The sequence below is a fragment of the Bos grunniens genome, chromosome 13 (genome assembly GCF_055505025.1).
Source record: "Bos grunniens cultivar Pamir isolate PY7600 chromosome 13, Bosgru_T2T1.0, whole genome shotgun sequence".
NCBI lineage: Eukaryota > Metazoa > Chordata > Mammalia > Artiodactyla > Bovidae > Bos > Bos grunniens.
In genome coordinates, this window is record NC_141177.1 from 66318282 (window position 1) to 66337151 (window position 18870).

At 36.8% G+C, this 18870-nt stretch overlaps 1 protein-coding gene and 1 long non-coding RNA gene across 5 annotated transcripts in view; one reads left to right on the forward strand and one right to left on the reverse strand.

Moving 5' to 3' along the window:
- The window catches only part of LOC147361152 (uncharacterized), a 62379-nt gene that overhangs the window by 13450 nt on the left and 30059 nt on the right, over positions 1 to 18870 (reverse strand). The window lies entirely within an intron of this gene.
- LOC147361153 (uncharacterized) lies at positions 1433 to 18799 on the forward strand. The gene is made up of 3 exons (XR_015139837.1): positions 1433 to 1629; positions 14507 to 14625; positions 16074 to 18799. It is a non-coding gene; the product is annotated as an uncharacterized LOC147361153 (long non-coding RNA).

Consider the following 18870-nt stretch of genomic DNA (forward strand, 5'->3'; position numbering starts at 1 on the left):
TAAATGTTTCTTTTCAAGCCATACATTCTCCTCAGAATTTTGATTACCAGTTCTTTTTCCCAGTAAATAGTTAGGAATATTTCTTAATCAATTTTTCTCTCTCTCAAGTAATACTTTACAACATTCAGGTAGTGATAGATGACCATGTGTGGCTAATCAAATGACATTTTTTATAGTGGCAAAATTCAACTCTAATATGGTAGTATTTATAAACAAAAAGTTTTAGAGTAATACTGACTGTTATACTAGGGATATATTATGAACAAAAGCCTCTGTCTTAAATATATGCTTTATATACAATGCATGTTGATATTTTCATAAAATTTGAAGAACAATATAGATGCATAATTTATATATTAATAAAAGCATATAAAACAGAGGCTTTGTTCATAGTATATCCTTAAGAATACTGATATATTACTGATCTATTGTATATGAATTTTAAATATATGTGTTTTTCCACAAACCTTATTATACTTATTTTTTTCCCTTAAGTTTGTACTTGACTAGGAATGTCTCTCTCTTTGCTTTCTTTTTCTCCCCCACCTTTTTTTTTTTTTTTTTTTTTACTGTTAACCTAATTTTTCCTTGCAGAGTACTTTTCTTCAGTGTCTGTTCTTTCAGTCCATCTCTCTCTGCCTCTATTGTGAACATGTTTGATTATGGCTTTCTGTTTAGTGTGTTTGTGGCTTTCATTCATGATCATTTCCCTACAGGTTTACTCTTGGTTTTTTTTTTCCCTTTTTCTTTGAAAGAGCCGAATTGGAACAATCATTTGTCTTTAGTTGTTTAACAAACAGAATAGAAGTAGCTTATCCTGTTTGCACTTGTAACCTATCTAAATAAGGTTCTACTAAAATCTAAACTTTCATATTTCCCTTCCCAAGTGATACTTCATGCATATAGATATCATGCAAGCATATGTCAAAATATAGTAATTAATTTAAATGTCTTAGTTTTTCAATAGTACTCTAAACTGCCAGGGATAAATTTTTTTTCTAGAATATTTTGGTAGAGAAATAATCTAGTGGGTGTCATAGTATTTGTACAGCAGTCAATTAGGGGTAAGGAGAGGAACATCTGGGGTTTCTGATGTCATCTGTCATAATGCTTACCCTATGAGAAGGTTAGTCAGTGGCAGAACTGGGATTTGAATCCACATCTGAATGACTCCAGAGCCTGTGTTCTTTGTGTTAGATCATATAGTAATGGGGGAGGTTATAATTCTTTTATTCAAGTTGATACTTGTTATTCATCAAGCTCTTATTTTCTTCTGCAGAAGGAACCAAAACCAAACTTAGCAAAGCTAATGAAGGCTTTTCAGCAATCCAAGAGAAACCGTAAGTTATTTGAAGACTGTCCTCCTGGTATTATTCACTGATTTGAAATGACAGAGGTTCTCATGTACTCTCCCCTGTTTTCACTGTATTAGAAGCAGAATGTGGCATTGTGAGATGAGAGAGTACCACCCTCTCTGAGAACAATAATTCTGATAGTGAAATTGAAGATGTGGTTGAAACCCTTCCCAAACCATCACCTGGAGTCCAGGGCTTCTCTCATCCTGCCTTCCCAAGGCCTGATCCTCTTCCAAAACCACTCAAGACTCTAGCAGGCCTTGGTCTTGCAAAGGTAAGTTGTTTTGTTTTTAACTCTTTTTTCCCCTGTACTTTTTTACACACCATTCCCTTGATCCTTATGATGACAAAAAGGATCCCACCGCAGAAATGGAACATTTCAAAGTCATGATACAAAATGATGTGATAATAAGAGCAATATATCTGCATGATTCAGATTTATAAATATTGTCATACTAAGTATGCCATTATGAAAGAAAAATTACAAAGCAATTAGGAAAAACAGCTAGATGAATATGAAGATGGGGAGGGGGATGAAGGAGAAGAATTCATTTAAGAAGGATAAGATGAATACGAGACGAGACAGAGGAGGCGGTCCTAAGATGGCAGAGGAATAGGACAGGGAGACCACTTTCTCCCCAACAAATGCATCAAAAGAACATTTGAACGCTGAGTAAATTCCACAAAACAACTTCTGAATGCCGGCAGAGGACATCAGGCACCCAGGAAAGCAGCCCATTGTCTTCAAAAGGAGGTAGGAAAAAATATAAAAGATAAAAAGAGAGACAAAAGAGGTAGGGATGGAGCTCCATCCCGGGAAGGGAGTCTTAAAAAAGCGAGAAGTTTCCAAACACGAGGAAGCACTCTCACTGCCGAGTCTGTGGCGAGCCTTGGCACCACAGAGGGCAACATAACCAGGAGGAAAAATAAATTAATAATTAAAACCCACAGATTACGTGCCCAACGGTAACTCCCCCAGCGGAGAAGCAGCGCAGACGCCTGCATCCTCCACTAGCAAGCGGGGGCTGGGCAGGGAGGCGTGGGCTGCACTGCTTAGAGTAAGGACTGGGCCTGAATGCCCCGAGGGCAATCTGAGGGAACTAACTTGGGCTAGCAAACCAGACTGTGGGAGAGCTACCACGCGAAAAGCCCTAACCTAAGACACCACCAGGCCCACTCACAGAACAAAGGACTGAGCAGAGCTAGCCGGCTGCAGGCCAACCCATCCCCCGCCTCCGGTGACAGGCAGGCAAAGGCAGCCAGAGCCGGAAGGGGGCAATTGCGGCCCCAGAGAGGCATTATCCACCAAACTGCAAGCAGGCTTCGTTGCTAACCAAGACTTCTTGGGATTCTGGACGGTCAACATCCGCCTGAGAAGGTGTACCGGTTGTACACCCAGAAAACCCAACGGCAGGGACGGGGGAGGCGATAAGTCGCAGCAACCGCACTCACCAAACATCTCATCACCTGAGCTGCTCAGACCTGGGAAGTGCACAAAACGCAGGCCCAACGGAGTCTGCACCTCTGAGGACTACCTGAGTGCCTGAACCTGAGCAGCTTAAACTTGGGAGGTGCAGGAAGCCAAGGGCCGGCCTCGGATGGTTCCCGGCAGAGCAACCTGGAGCCTGAGCAGTGTGGGCAAGGAGGGCACACGCGCCGTGAGCAGGGGCAGGCCCAGTGTGGCTGAGGCACTGCAAGCACACGCCAGTGTTATTTGTTTGCAGTGTCCCTCCCTCCCCACAGTGCGACTGAACAAGCGAGCCTAAAAAAAGTGTCCACCACCACCCTCCTTGTGTCAGGGCCGAAATCAGACACTGAAGAGACCAGCAAACAGAAGAAGCTAAAACAGAGGGAACCTCCTTGGAAGTGACAGGTGCAATAGATTAAAACCCTGTAGTTAGTACTGACTACATAGGGAGGGGCCTATAGATCTTGAGAAATATAAGCCGGATCAAGGAACTATCTGAAAATGAACTGACCCCACACTGCCCACAAGAACACCAGAGAAAGTCCTAGATATATTTTTACTATTTTTATTATCATTCTTTATTTTTTTAAATTATTTTTAATTTTTAAGTCCTCTATTACTCCTTTAATTTTCATTTTTATAACCTACTATTACTTTGCAAAAAAGAGAGAGAGAGAAAGAGACCCTATTTTTTAAAGCAAACTTCATATATATATATTTTATACTTTTTGTACTTTTTTTTTTCTTTAATATTGAATTTTTGAAAATCCAACCTCTACTCTAGATTTTTAATCTTTGCTTTTTGGTATTTGTTATCAATTTTGTACCTTTAAGAACCCAATCTTCAGTACCCACATTTACTTGGGAGCAAGATTACTGGCTTGACTGCTCTCTCCCACTTTGGACTCTCCTTTTTCTCCACTAAGTTACCTCTATCTCCTCCATCCCCCTTCTCTTCTCTACCCAACAGTGTGGATCTCATTGTGTGTGCCGGATGGTGGAGAACACTTAGGGAACTGATTACTGGCTGGATCTGTCTCCCTCCTTTTGATTCCCCCTTTTATCCTCCTGGCCACCTCTGTCTCCTTCCTCCCTCTTCTCCATGTAACTCTGTGAACCTCTCTGGATGTCCCTCACTGTGGAGAAACTTTTCATCTTTAACTTAGATGTTTTATCGACGGTGCTGTATAGATGGAGAACTCTTGAGGCTATTGTAAAAATAAGACTGAAAACCAGAAGCAGGAGGCTTAAGTCCAAATCCTGAGAACACCAGAGAACTCCAGACTCCAGGGAACATTAATTGACAGGAGCTCATCAAACGCCTCCATACCTACACTGTAACCAAGCACCACCCAAGGGCCAACAAGTTCCAGAGAAAGACATACCACACAAATTCTCCAGCAACACAAGAACATAGCCCTGAGCTTCAATATACAATACAGGCTGCCCAAAGTCACTCTAAACCCACTGACATCTCATAACTCATTACTGGACACTTCATTGCACTCCAGAGAGAAGAAATCCAGCTTCACCCACCAGAACACCAACATAAGCATCCCTAACCAGGAAACCTTGACAAGCCACCCGTACAACCCCACCCACAGCGAGGAAACTCCACAATAAAGAGAACTCCACAAACTGCCAGAATAGAGAAAGGCTACCCCAAACGCAGCAATATAAACAAGATGAAGAGACAGAGGAATACCCAGCAGGTAAAGGAACAGGATAAATGCCCACCAAACCAAACAAAAGAGGAAGAGATAGGGAATCTACCTGATAAAGAATTCCAAATAATGATAGTGAAAATGATCCAAAATCTTGAAAACAAAATGGAATCACAGATAAATAGCCTGGAGACAAGGATTGAGAAGATGCAAGAAAGGTTTAACAAAGATCTATAAGAAATAAAAAAGAGTCAATATATAATGAATAATGCAATAAATGATATCAAAAACACTCTGGAGGGAACAAATAGTAGAATAATGGAGTCAGAAGATAGGTGAGATAGAAGACAGAATGGTAGAAATAAATGAATCCAAGAGGAAAAAAGAAAAACGAATTAAAAGAAATGAGAACAATTTCAGAGACCTCTGGAACAATGTTAAATGCTCCAAAATTCGAATCATAGGAGTCCCAGAAGAAGAAGACAAAAAGAAAGGCCATGAGAAAATACTTGAAGAGATAATAGTTGAAAACTTCCCTAAAATGGGGAAGGAAATAATCACCCAAGTCCAAGAAACCCAGAGAGTCCCAAACAGGATAAACCCAAGTCAAAACACCCCAAGACACATACTAATCAAATTAACAAAGATTAAACACAAAGAACAGATATTAAAAGCAGCAAGGGAAAAACAACAAATAACACACAAGGGGATTCCCATAAGGATAACAGCTGATCTTTCAATAGAAACTCTTCAGGCCAGGAGGGAATGGCAGGACATACTTAAAGTGATGAAAGGCAATAACCTACAGCCCAGACTACTGTACCCAGCAAGGATCTCATTCAAATATGAAGGAGAAACCAAAAGTGTTACAGACAAGCAAAAGCTGAGAGAATTCAGCACCACCAAACCAGCTCTCCAACAAATACTAAAGGCCATTCTCTAGATGGGAAACACAAAAAGGGAGTGTAAACTCTAACCCAAAACAATAAAGTAAATGGCAACGGGATCATACTATCAATAGTTACCTTAAACGTAAATGGGTTGAATGCCCCAACCAAAAGACAAAGACTGGCTGAATGGATACAAAAACAAGACCCCTATATATGTTGTCTACAAGAGATCCACCTCAAAACGAGGGACACATACAGACTGAAAGTGAAGGGCTGGAAAAAGTTATTCCACACAAATAGAGACCAAAAGAAAGCAGGAGTAGCAATACTCATATCAGATAAAATAGACTTTAAAATAAAGGCTGAGAAAAGAGACAAAGAAGGACACTACATAATGATCAAAGGATCACTCCAAGAAGAAGGTATAACAATTATAAATATATATGCACCCAACATAGGACCACTGCAATATGTAAGACAAATGCTAACAAGTATGAAAGGGGAAATTAACAATAACACAATAATAGTGGGAGACTTTAATACCCCACTCACCTATGGATAGATCAACTAAACAGAATATTAACAAGGAAACACAAATTTTAAATGATACAATAGACCAGTTAGACCTAGTTGATATCTATAGGACATTTCACCCCAAAACAATGAATTTCACCTTTTTCTCAAGCACACACGGAACCTTCTCCAGGATAGATCACATCCTGGGCCATAAATCTAGCCTTGGTAAATTCAGAAAAATTGAAATCATTCCAAGCATCTTTTCTGACCACAATGCAGTAAGATTAGATGTCAATTACAGGAGAAAAACTATTAAAAATTCCAACATATGAAGGCTGAACAACACGCTGCTGAATAACCAACAAATCACAGAAGAAATCAAAATATGAATAGAAACGAATGAAAATGAAAACACAACAACCCAAAACCTGTGGGACACTGTAAAAGCAGTGCTAAGGGGAAGGTTCATAGCAATACAGGCATACCTCAAGAAACAAGAAAAAAGTCAAGTAAATAACCTAACTCTACACCTCAAGCAACTAGAAAAGGAAGAAATTAAGAACCCCAGGATTAGTAGAAGGAAAGAAATCTTAAAAATTAGGGCAGAAATAAATGTAAAAGAAACAAAAGACACCATAGCAAAAATCAACAAAGCCAAAAGCTGGTTATTTGAGAGGATAAATAAAATTGACAAACCATTAGCCAGACTCATCAAGAAACAAAGGGAGAAAAATCAAATCAATAAAATTAGAAATGAAAATGGAGAGATCACAACAGACAACACAGAAATACAAAGGATCACAAGAGACTACTATCAGCAATTATATGCCAATAAAATGGACAACGTGGAAGAAATTGACAAATTCTTAGAAAAGTACAACTTTCCAAAACTGAACCAGGAAGAAATAGAAAATCTTAACAGACCCATCACAAGCACGGAGATCAAAACTGTAATCAGAAATCTTCCAGCAAACAAAAGCCCAGGACCAGACGGCTTCAGAGCTGAATTCTACCAAAAATTTAGAGACGAGCCAACACCTATCCTACTCAAACTCTTTCAGAAAATTGCAGAGGAAGGTAAACTTCCAAACTCATTCTATGAGGCCACCATCACCCTAATACCAAAACCTGACAAAGATGCCACAAAAAAAGAAAACTACAGGCCAATATCACTGATGAACATAGATGCAAAAATCCCTAACAAAATTCTAGCAATCAGAATCCAACAGCACATTAAAAAGATCATACATCATGACCAAATGGGCTTTATTCCAGGGATGCAAGGATTCTTCAATAACTGCAAATCAATCAATGTAATACACCACATTAACAAATTGAAAGTGGTCAACCACTTTTAAAAGAGTGAAACTAGAACAGTTTCTAACACCATACACAAAAATAAACTCAAAATGGATTAAAGATCTAAACGTAAGACCAGAAACTATAAAACTCCTAGAGGAGAAGATAGGCAAAACACTCTCTGACATAAATCACAGCAGGATCTTCTATGATCCACCTCCCAGAATATTGGAAATAAAAGTAAAAATAAACAAATGGGACCTAATTAAAATTAAAAGCTTCTGCACAACAAAGGAAACTATAAGCAAGGTGAAAAGACAGCCTTCAGAATGGGAGAAAATAATAGCAAATGAAGCAACTGACAAAGAATTAATCTCAAAAATGTACAAGCAACTCCTGCAGCTCAATTCCAGGAAAATAAACGACTCAGTCAAAAAATGGGCCAAAGATCTAAACAGACATTTCTCCAAAGAAGACATACAGATGGCTAACAAACATGAAAAGATGCTCAACATCACTCATTATCAGAGAAATGCAAATCAAAACCACAATGAGGTACCATTTCACGCCAGTCAGAATGGCTGCGGTCCAGAAGTCTACAAGCAATAAATGCTGGAAAGGGTGTGGAGAAAAGGGAGCCCTCTTACACTGTTGGTGGGAGTGCAAACCAGTACAGCCACTATGGAGAACAGTGTGGAGATTCCTTAAAAAATTGGAAATAGAACTGGGACCCAGCAATCCCACTACTGGGCATACACATCGAGAAAACCAGAATTGAAAGAGACACGTGTACCCCAATGTTCATCGCAGCACTGTTTATAATAGCCAGGACATGGAAGCAACCTAGATGTCCATCAGCAGACGAATGGATAAGAAAGCAGTGGTACATATACACAATGGAGTATTACTCAGCCATTAAAAAGAATACATTTGAATCAGTTCTAATGAGGTGGATGAAACTGGAGCCTATTATACAGAGTGAAGTAAGCCAGAAAGAAAAACACCAATACAGTATACTAATGCATATATATGGAATTTAGAAAGATGGTAACAATAACCCTGTATGCAAGACAGCAAAAGAGACAAAGATGTATAGAACAGTCTTTTGGACTCTGTGGGAGAGGGCGAGGGTGGGATGATTTGGGAGAATGGCATAGAAACATGTATAATATCATATGTGAAACAAATCACCAGTCCAGGTTCAATGCATGATACAGGATGCTCGGGGCTGGTGCACTGGGATGACCCAGAGGGATGGCATGGGGAGGGAGGTGGGAGGGGGGTTCAGGATGGGAACACGTGTACACCCATGGTGGATTCATGTTGATGTATGGCAAAACCAATATAATATTGTAAAGTAATTAGCCTCCAATTAAAATAAATAAATTTAAAAAAGATGAATATGAGACAGAATGAAGGTCAAGATGAAACATTATTTAACAAACACAACAGAAATAGTGGGGGTAAGTCAGAGGAGGTGCTCTATATTATAAATATGAGATAATTATTTCAAATTCAACTTAGGAGAAAGTGAGGTTGTGAAAACTCAATACTTATATGCTTCTGAATGACATATAGCTGATTTTTATGAAGACCTGAAAGAAAATTTGATACTTAGCTTTTTTGGTGGTTGTTTTTGAGGTTGGTGGTTGTTTTTGTTTTTTTCTTTAAAGTGTAGTCATAAACTAACAATACTGTGTTAGTTTCAGGTGTATAGCAATGTGACCTGGTTACACTTGTATATGTATATATCTATACTGAATATAGTTCCCTCTGGAAGTTCATTTCAATTTGAAGTGATTTCTCTTTTTTAAAAAATTCTCACTTTGAAATTAATCAAGTGATGTCTTCTATTTAATCTAGCAAAACTTTCATTCATAGGCAATTCTAGATGAGCTCTATTTTAGGCCTTAGCAGATATATTGTGAATCAAGAATTTGTGGCCCTTCTGTTTCTTGCGGTTACTAACTTACTGTTTGATACATACTGAATGTACTTAACTAATTTATCTTACTGTTTGGTATAATCTTGGTGGAGGTTTTGAATCTGTTTGAAAATAAAGAGGAAATAAGCATTTTATCTTGTCCTTTACTAAAATTATAATTTATAATTATATAAATGAGATTCTTAAACTCTCTTCATGACATGAGAAAATTTTAAGCTGCAACAGTCTTAAAGAAAAAAATGTAGAACTCCACCCCGCCCCACCCCCAGAGAGATTCTGATTTATCTTTTCCTAATATCTGCAAGTCACACACATTGAATGAATGAAATCACAATTCATGATTTTTTTCTTATGTAGACTACTTGTTACAAAACTATAAGGAAAGAATTACCAACAGAGTTTATAAAATTATCTCAGAAAGATAATTTTTTACTTTAAAAAATATCTCTAGTAATATGTATATTCCATTTTAAGAATTTTATTAAAGAATACAATTTTAACAAGTTTATTTTTAAGAAGTATTTTTTTAAGTTAAGAAGTTATTTTTAAGTTTTATTTTTAAGAAACTTTATTAGCTTCAGTATTTATAGGTGTTAAATTAGCATGTCAGTTCTTTGTTATACATGTTAAACTAAAATGCAAATTCTTCCATATCTAAAACTCAGTCATTGTGGTTACTTGATTTTTTCAGCTCATTTGTTCTTTCCTGATGTGAATATTGAATTCTGCTGGATAATCATAGATGTATTTGAAAACTTTTAAATCTCCAACTTGGATAATCATAGTTTTACTACTTTTTTTATATCTAGATTGTTCCTTCAACCTTTACCTGCCATTGAAGAGGGCATAGAAAGAAAATTAGAGCCGTTATGTGCTGTTTACAGGAAAAAAAGAAGAAAATGATGAAATTTTCAAATGAGGTTTTTAGAAAATGTATTTATTTTTTAATTGAAGGATAATCACTTTACAGAATTTTGTTGTTTTCTGTCAAACATCAACAAGAATCAGCCATAGGTACATCCATGTCCCCTCCCTCGCAAACCCTCCTCCCATCTCCCTCCCCATCTCACTTTTCTAGATTGTCACAGAGTCCCTTTCTGAGTTCCCTGAGTCATACAACAAATTCCCATTGGCTATCTATTTTACATAAGGAATTGTAAGTTTCCATGTTACTCTTTCCATCCATCTCACCCTCTCCCCACTTCCCCTCCCCCCATGTCCATAAGTCTGTTCTCTATATCTGTTTCTCCATTGCTGCCCTGCAAACAAATTCATCAGTACCGTTGTAGATTCAGAATCTTTGTAGATTCCACATATATGCAAATAGTATATGATATTTATATTTCTCTTTCTGACTTGCTTCACTCTGGAGAATAGGCTCTAGGTTTGTCAACCTCATTAGAACTGACTCAAATGTGTTTCTCTTTATGGCTGAGTAATAGTCCATTGTATATATTGTTCTAGTTCTATGAAAAATGCCATTGGTAATTTGAAAGTGATCACACTGAATCTATAGATTGCATTTGGTAATATGGTCATTTTCACACTATTAATTCTTCCTACCCAGGAATATGGAATATCTCTCCACCTGTTTATGTCGTCTTTCTTTTCTTTCCTCATTGTCTTAGAATTTTCCATATACAGGTCTTTTGTCTCCTTAGGTAGGTTTATTACCAGATATGTTATTCTTTGTGTTGCAGTGGCGAATGGGATTGGCTCCTTAATTTCACTTTCTGAGTTTTCATTGTTAGTATGTAGGAATTCAAGTGATTTCTGTGTATTGACCTCGTATCATACAACTCTGTTAAATTCATTGTTTAGCTCTAGTAATTTTCTTTTACTAGAAAATAGATAGTTTCTTTTGGGTTTTCTATGTGTAGTATCATTTCATTTGCAAAAGAGAGAGTTTTACTTCTTCTTTTCAGATCTGGATTCTTTTTATTTCTTTTTCTTCACTGATTGCCATAGCTAGGACTTCCAAAACCATGCTGAATAACTGTGATGAGAATGGACAACTTTGTCTTGTTCCTGATCTTAGAGGGAATGCTTTTCATTTTTCCTCATTGAGAATAATGTTTGCTGTGGGTTTATTCTATACGGCCTTTACTATGTTGATGAAGGTTCCTCCTGTGTCTATTTTTTGAAGCATTTTTGTCATAAACAGGTGCTGAATTGTGTCAAAGGCTTTTTCTGCCTCTATTGAGATGATCATATGGTTCTTATTTTTCAATTTGTTAAGATGGTGCATCACATTGAAATTGGTTTGTGTATATTGAAGAATCCTTGCATCCCTGGCATAAACCCGAATTGATCATGGTATATGAGCTATTGAATATGTTGTTGAATTGTGTTTGCTAGAATTTTGTTGAGGATTTTTACATCTGTGTTTGTCAGTGATATTGGCCTGTAATTTTCTTTTTTGTGTTGTCTCTGCCTGGTTTTGGTATCAAGGTGATTGTGGCCTCATAGAATGAGTTTGGAAGTGTTCCTTCCTCTGCAATTTTTTGGAAGAGTTTCAGAAAAATAGGCATTAGCTCTTCTCTAAATGTTTGATAAAATTCCCCTGTGAAGCCATCTGGCCCTGGGCTTTTGTTTTTGGGAGATTTTGGATAACGCTTTCTATTTCAGTGTTTGTAATTGGCTTGTTTGTAATTTTTATTTCTTCCTGATTCAGTTTTGGGAGGTTGAACTTTTCTAAGAATCTGTCCATCTCCTCTCGGTTGTCCCTTTTATTAGCATATTGTTGCTCATAACATTCTCTTATGATCCTTTTCATCTCTGTGTTGTCTGTTGTAACTTCTCCTTTTTCATTTCTAATCTTGTCAATTTGATTTTTCTCCCTTCTGTTCTTGATGAGTCTGGCTAGTGGTTTGTCCATTTTGCTTATCTTCTCAAAGAACCAGTGTTCAGTCTGATTAATCTTTGCTATTGTTTCCTTCATTTTCTTTTTGATTTATTTCTGCTCTGATCTGTATGATTTCTTTCCTTCTGCTGACTTTGGGGGGTTTTGGTTCTTTTTCTAGCTGCTTTAAATGTAGAGTGTTGCCTGTTCAAAGTTTTTCTTGTCCTGGAGGTAGGATTGTGCTGCTATCAACTTCTCTCTTAGAAGTGCTTTTATTGAATCCCATAGGTTTTGGGTGGTCGTGTTTTTGTTGTCATTTGTTTCTAGGAATCTTTTGATTTCCCTTCTTATTTCTTCAATAACCTTTTTGTTATTTAGTAATGAATTGTTTAATCTCCCTGAGTTTGTGTTTTTTTACATTTTTCTCCTGTAGTTGATATCTAGTCTCATAGTGTTGTGGTCAGAGAAGATACGTGATATATTTTCAATTTTTTAAATTTACTGAGGCTTGATTTGTGGCCCAAGATGTGGTCTATCTCAGAGAATGTTCCATGTGCAGTTGAGAACAAAGTGTATTCTTCTGCATTTGGATGGAAAGTCCTGAAGATATCAATTAGATCCATTGGGTCTAATGTTTCATTGAAGTTTTGTGTTTCCTTATTGATTCTCTGTTTTGATGATCTGTCCACTGGTGTAAGTGGGGTGTTAAAGTCCCCCACTATGGCTGTGTTGCTGTTGAATTCCCCTCTTATGCCTGTTAGTGTTTGCCTTGTGTATTGAGGTGCTTCTATGTTGGGGGCATAAATATTTCCAATTTATATCATCTTCTTGGATTGATCCTTTGATCATTATGTAGTGTCCTTTGTCTGTTATAATATTCTTTATTTTAAAGTCTATTTTGTGTGAAATAAGAGTTGCCACACTGGCTATCTTTTGGTTACCATTCAAATGGAATATCTTTTTCCATCCATTTCCTTTCAGTCTATATGTGTCTCTAGGTCTGAAGCGGGTCTCTTGTGGCCAGTGTATATTTGGCTCTTGTTTTTGTATTCATTCAGTTATTCTGTATCTTTTGGTTGATGAATTGAATCCATTTATATTAAAGTAATAATCAATATATATGTTCCTGTTGACATTTTCTTAATTGTTTTGGGTTTGTTTTTGTAGGTCTTTCCTTTCTCTTGTGTTTACTGGCTGCAAATCCCTTTAGTATTTGTTGTAAGACTGGTTTGGTGGTGCTAAATTCTCTTAACTTTTGCTTTGTCTGTAAAGCTTTTGATTTCGCCATCAATTTTGAAAAAGATCTTTTCAAATAGGGTTTTCTATTTCTTTCTTATGTCATAGTAGTACTTTAAAATGCCTCATAATTCCAGCCTCACATAAGCATTTCTCTTCTACAAATTAAAACTTGTCTTTTAAGATCAATTTTAAAACAGAGTCCTCTTATAGCATCTTGAATTGGTGTTTAACAATTAAACCTTTTCATTAAACAAAATGCTTATTATGGTAATATGACAGAAATGAGCATTTTCATATATTTAGATGCTGTGAAATTTTTCTTTCTTCAGTAGTAGGTTTTTAAACTTGCTTGCTCTTTTGTGTAAGACAAAAAAAGAAAAAAATGTAGCTATTCTCCTTTAAAGAAAAAGGAGAATGAACCCTACTCCAACTAATGAATTAAATTACTTTGCCAAAGTCACGCTTTTAACTTACCTGATTCATTTGAGGAATTCATTTGGTAATTTTATCAGATTCAAGAGTACAGAATTGTATCATCTCTTTTGGTGCCATAAAATGTTAGGGAATGCCACTTTAGGCGCTTTGAACAAATCATTTAACCTTTTTTTTATTTTAAAGCTGTTATTGGTAAATAGTGGGGCAAAGGTAGATAGTTATTTCTATACCCTCTAGCTATAAAATTTGATGGTTACTGAATGTGGAATTGGGAAGCATTACTTATATTCCAGAATTCCACACTAACACCTCCTCAGTTTCATTCTGCTCCTTGTGTTTTGGTAAACTTTGGTTTATATATTTCAGTGAACACCATCAGGGTTTTGCTATCTCCTGGATCCAAATGAAAAAAGAATTAGAAAAGGCAGTGGGGAAAGAATAGCTTTAGTGCAGAAAGAAGAAAGTTTCCTTTCTGTCTCTGAGGCACTAAGGTGTCACATCCTCTACATCTGACTGTTTAATGGAAAATCCAGGTGGTAAAGACCGAAGAGGACAGATGTTGTGTGTTTTTATTTCTCTATCTCTGCCAGTCAGATGGGGAAGACTGGATGTGAATAATTGTATCTTATTAAAAAAGCCTTTCTTGAAATTTTGGGAAGTTTGTTTCTTTCCCTCAGAAAGAAGCACATTTTACAAAAATTTCAGTGACTTGTAAGTGATAAAATTTATGTAAGCACAAATATATTTTTATCACTTAAAATCAGGGCAAATACTGAGTCAAATAATAAATTGAAAACAGAGTCTCTAGAATTAAGTAATAGCAATTATTCTTAGTGTCAAACTTTCATTAAAGGTTGAAGAAGAAAAGAAGCACAAAGATGCTGCTGATGAGAGTCGACTGATTCAGCAGAGAAGGAGTCGAGGAAATAACAAGCAGGCGTTTCCTGCTATGGAGAATAAAGGTTCTCATAGGTAAGCCTATATCAAAATTTAACAGTAGGTCATTTGTTATTTTCCTGTAAAATCATTTCTAACTTGAGCTAATGTTTGTGATTTATGAATTTTATATTTCACTAGGGATATAGTTATTTTGAATACTCTTGTCCTTTAGCCTCAATACTAGAGTTCCTTTGTTAACATACCACTGTGTTACAGTATTAGAGTATTCTGGAGTTGACTGCATACTTGCCTTAACCAGTGTGTTGTAAAGGTAAATTTATGTCACTGATGAGCATCCTTTCATTTCAGTCTGAGGGCTTCCTTCAGCGTTTCTCATGAGGCGGGACTAGTGGTGATGAACTCCCTCAGGTTTGCTTTGTCTGGGACAGTTTTTATTTCTCCTTCATTTCTGAAAGACAGCTTTTCTGGATAGAGTACTCTTGGTTGGCAGTTTTCTCCTAGCACTTTGAGTATGTCCATGGATGGAGCCAGATTGCTGTTGGTGGCGGGAGAGCCGATGAGGCACCTGCCTTTCATCCATGATGCTGATGTCACCCATGTGGGTGGTTTACAAGTAAACCGACCCTGCCCCGCCTAAATTTGATTTCTTCTTTCATGGTGGATGTGCCACATGTCATTTTAAAAATCATCTAAATTAAGTGTTACCTTTTTCTTTGAGGGTTTTGTTTTTTTTTTTAATTTATTTGGCTGCGCTGGTTCTTTGCATCTGCAGTGCTTGCGCTTCTCATTGTGGTGGCTTATCTTGATGCTGAGCGTGGGCTCCAGGGTGCTGGCTTCAGTGGTTGTGGAGCACAGGATTCATTGCTCTGCAGCATGTGCTATCTTCCCTGACCAGGGATCGAACCTGTGCCCCCTGCATCAGCAGGCAGATTCCTAAGCACTGGAGTACCAGGGAAATTCCTAAATTAAACATTACTGTATTTAAAAGCAAAACAAAAAAATATAGTGTAAATCTAATTATGACTCCCATGTCTAAGAGTCATGGTGTTTAGGCAGTGGACTCCAGGTTTTCAGTGTAGCCCTTGAGGTTCTTCCCAGTGTCTTTCCAGAGCATCTCTCTACTTTCTTCCATGTATTTTGTACTTTTCCTTCCAGGTTCCTAGGAAACAACCTAGATGCCGTGTGCCTGATCTATGTACTCACATTCTAATCTCCCAGTAGAATGATTTTTCGCTTTTCTCTTCCTTTTGACCTCCTGTCTTCACTTCTTCTGCAAATCCTTCCTTATTTCACTTATCACTTTCATATGCCAACTCTTACATATCATATTGTACCATAATTATATATCTCTATTTGAAGGAAGAATTTGTTTTCTTGCATATGGTTGGTACTTCATAACTGTTTTGTGAATTAATCAATGACTTAATATGGGTAAGAGTTGGAATTTTACAAGAATTGGTTTTTTATTCTTTATTAGTCAAATTATTTGAAAACATTGGCTTTTTTTGGACTTTTTAAAGTAGCGATCCTGGTGTGCACAGAAAGGGAGTAAAGAAAAAGAATGATGACAAATGGACACCGGAAGAACATGTGATTGCACCAATATTTGAAAAGACTGATTCACTAACTGGTGGCCTGCTGCACGTGAATGATGACAGCATTTTAAGGGAAGTGGATCAAGATGATGGCAGGTAACATGGACAAATTCTTTATTTCTAGGGGAAGAAATATTAGCACTGAATACTTCTTCTGGAAATAGAGCAGCATAATATAGTATACAGGCCAAGAGAAGAGAATCCTCAACTCTACTGGATGAACACTGCAGAAAGGTTAAGGAGAGGATTCATGGCTTTGGCCAGAAGTCATTTCAGTAAATAGTCCTCTTGGAAGCTGGACTGTAGTGAATACACATAAACAGCTCTGTAGGGAATACTTACTGGGACAGGCAATGGAGACCTGGATGGTAACTGAAGAGGAATGTGGAGTTCAAAAGAGTTTCTTGTTTTATGTTAAGAGGGGAGCTTGTAGAGTGTGTATGCTGTTGGAAATGAGCCAGAGGAGGAAGTGTTTCCTGAGTTTTATCTTATTTGCATTTCCCAATTAGAAAGCTTATTGATTGTATGACATTATCTTTAAACTATTACAATAAATTAATTGTACATTATTATTATACATGATTATTATGTACATATGTACTTCTGTTCATATGTAGATTTTGGTAAGGCCTTGTTCATTGGCTCTGAAGCGTAATATTCTTATGTAAATGAATATGTAGATGATTACTTAAGTTAATTCTATCATACATAGATTTTTAAAAATTATATAATCATGAATTTACAAATACTTAGGTTATACTGAATAGGATTTAATCATTCCTTGATGATTCTAGTTGATAGTATCATCGTGGGTAGCTATGATTTTGTAAGGTGCTCTGAAACATCACATCATATTAACTTCATAGTTGTTTATAGCTTCCAGGGAAAAGGGGAGGATTTTGTTTATTTTCAATAGAAACAATTAACAATCTTTTACAGTTTATTACTTTGGATGATAAAGATCTAAATGACAAAACCATGCTTCCTGTACTAAAAGTTTCATTAACACATATTATGTGCTCAATAAGTGTATGTCAGATGCATAAAGAAACAGCAGAATGGTTGAATGAATGTGTATTGATGAATTTCTTTACAAAAAACAAATCTTTATTGAAGTAGATTTCCAATATTGCCTACATCTAAAGTCTTTTTGTTTTGTTAGAAATAAGTTTTAAGATTCAGAATTACCATTTGTAGTTATAGCTAGACATGAAATAATAATATAGATTCATTTGGTATCATATTACTTAAAAAGACTTTTCAATATCACTTTCTCAGCATATTTTGGAACAGCAGTGTTCAGGCCAGATTTCCTGGCTTTGAATTCTGGGCTGTTGGTGAACTGCTGTGTGGTCTTGGGTAAGTTCCTCAGCCTTTCTTTGCTCCATTACTTCCTAACTAAAGGATCTAATATATTACCTATCTCCCAGAATGATCGCGAGGATTAAAACGCCTTTAAGACATGTCAAATGCTTGTAATAACGCATAGCCGTTGCATAATAAGCCCTCAAAAAGCTAATATCATGGTGATAAAAAATGGGTTTCTTTCTTATAAGGACTTAGGGAATACTTCCGAAATAGGTTTTATTGCCATAAAAGTTAGTTCTTCTTAAAAATGACAACTGCAAAAAACCCTGGTATACTGCTTCTATCACATAACGCAAGTAGTATCAGGTTTTTCCTTTTCCTTTGATCTAAATTTAATGTTTTATTAACATTACAGGTGTATTTTATTTGTCCTTTAATGCTACTCTTTTTTGTTGTTTCATCCTTTTATAGAAATTACTTATGAATGCAAAGATGTTATATAAAAAACAAACATTTAGGTATTGTTTATATTTTCAAGTTATTAAATTTTAGCCTGAAAAGAATCATTTTTTTTTAGGCCTGCAAGGAAAACAGCATATGAAAAGAAGAAGGTATAGTAAAAAAAAAAAAAAAATAACTTTAAAATATATTATCCTCTAAAAAATACTTTGTAAAAGGAATAGTGGCAAAATAGAAAATCTTCCTTTGCTGAAGAGACATTTACTTTGAAAACATAATTTAGAAACTCTGTTGATAAAGTTATCCTGTTGATAAAAACCTGTTCTTTTAAGAAGCCTTTGCTTTTGCTTTGATGAAGGTATTTATCACCTTTGTACACTTGGTATATTTTATACATATTTTGAGGACTTTGTGAACCAGTATTATTTATGTGTAGGTCAAAGAACAAATTAATTACGTGAATGACCTTGATAACCTAACTCAATTATCTGAAACTGCTTCTGAGGATGGTGACATGCTTTACTCTAAAAATTCTCTGTTGCCATCTGGCAGGTGGCTGAGGGTCGTGGACCCCCTCCCTCTGTGCCCGTCAGCCCTCCAGGCCACCTGCCCCATGAACAGCTCAGAGCTGGCTCCACTTTCCCAGCTGGGTTCTCCCTCACAGTAAAGTCTTCAAGGAAGGTGTGTTTAACTGGCATCCTCAAGAGGTGCAGGAATGCTCCCTGTGGATTTTTTCTAGCAGTTGGTAGAAACCAAACACTCTTGAAGTTGATTGTCCTTCATTCTGCAGAGCTCCCAAGAGGCATCTCAAAGCAGAGGAATTCACTCCCCCACCCAACGTCCCTCTCAAACACGGACCGGGTCCCATCCCCGAGGTCCTAGCAGCAGATCTCCCACAACGAAAAGCTCTCAGGAAGAGCTCGGGAAAGTAGTATTTGTAATTCAAATCCATTTG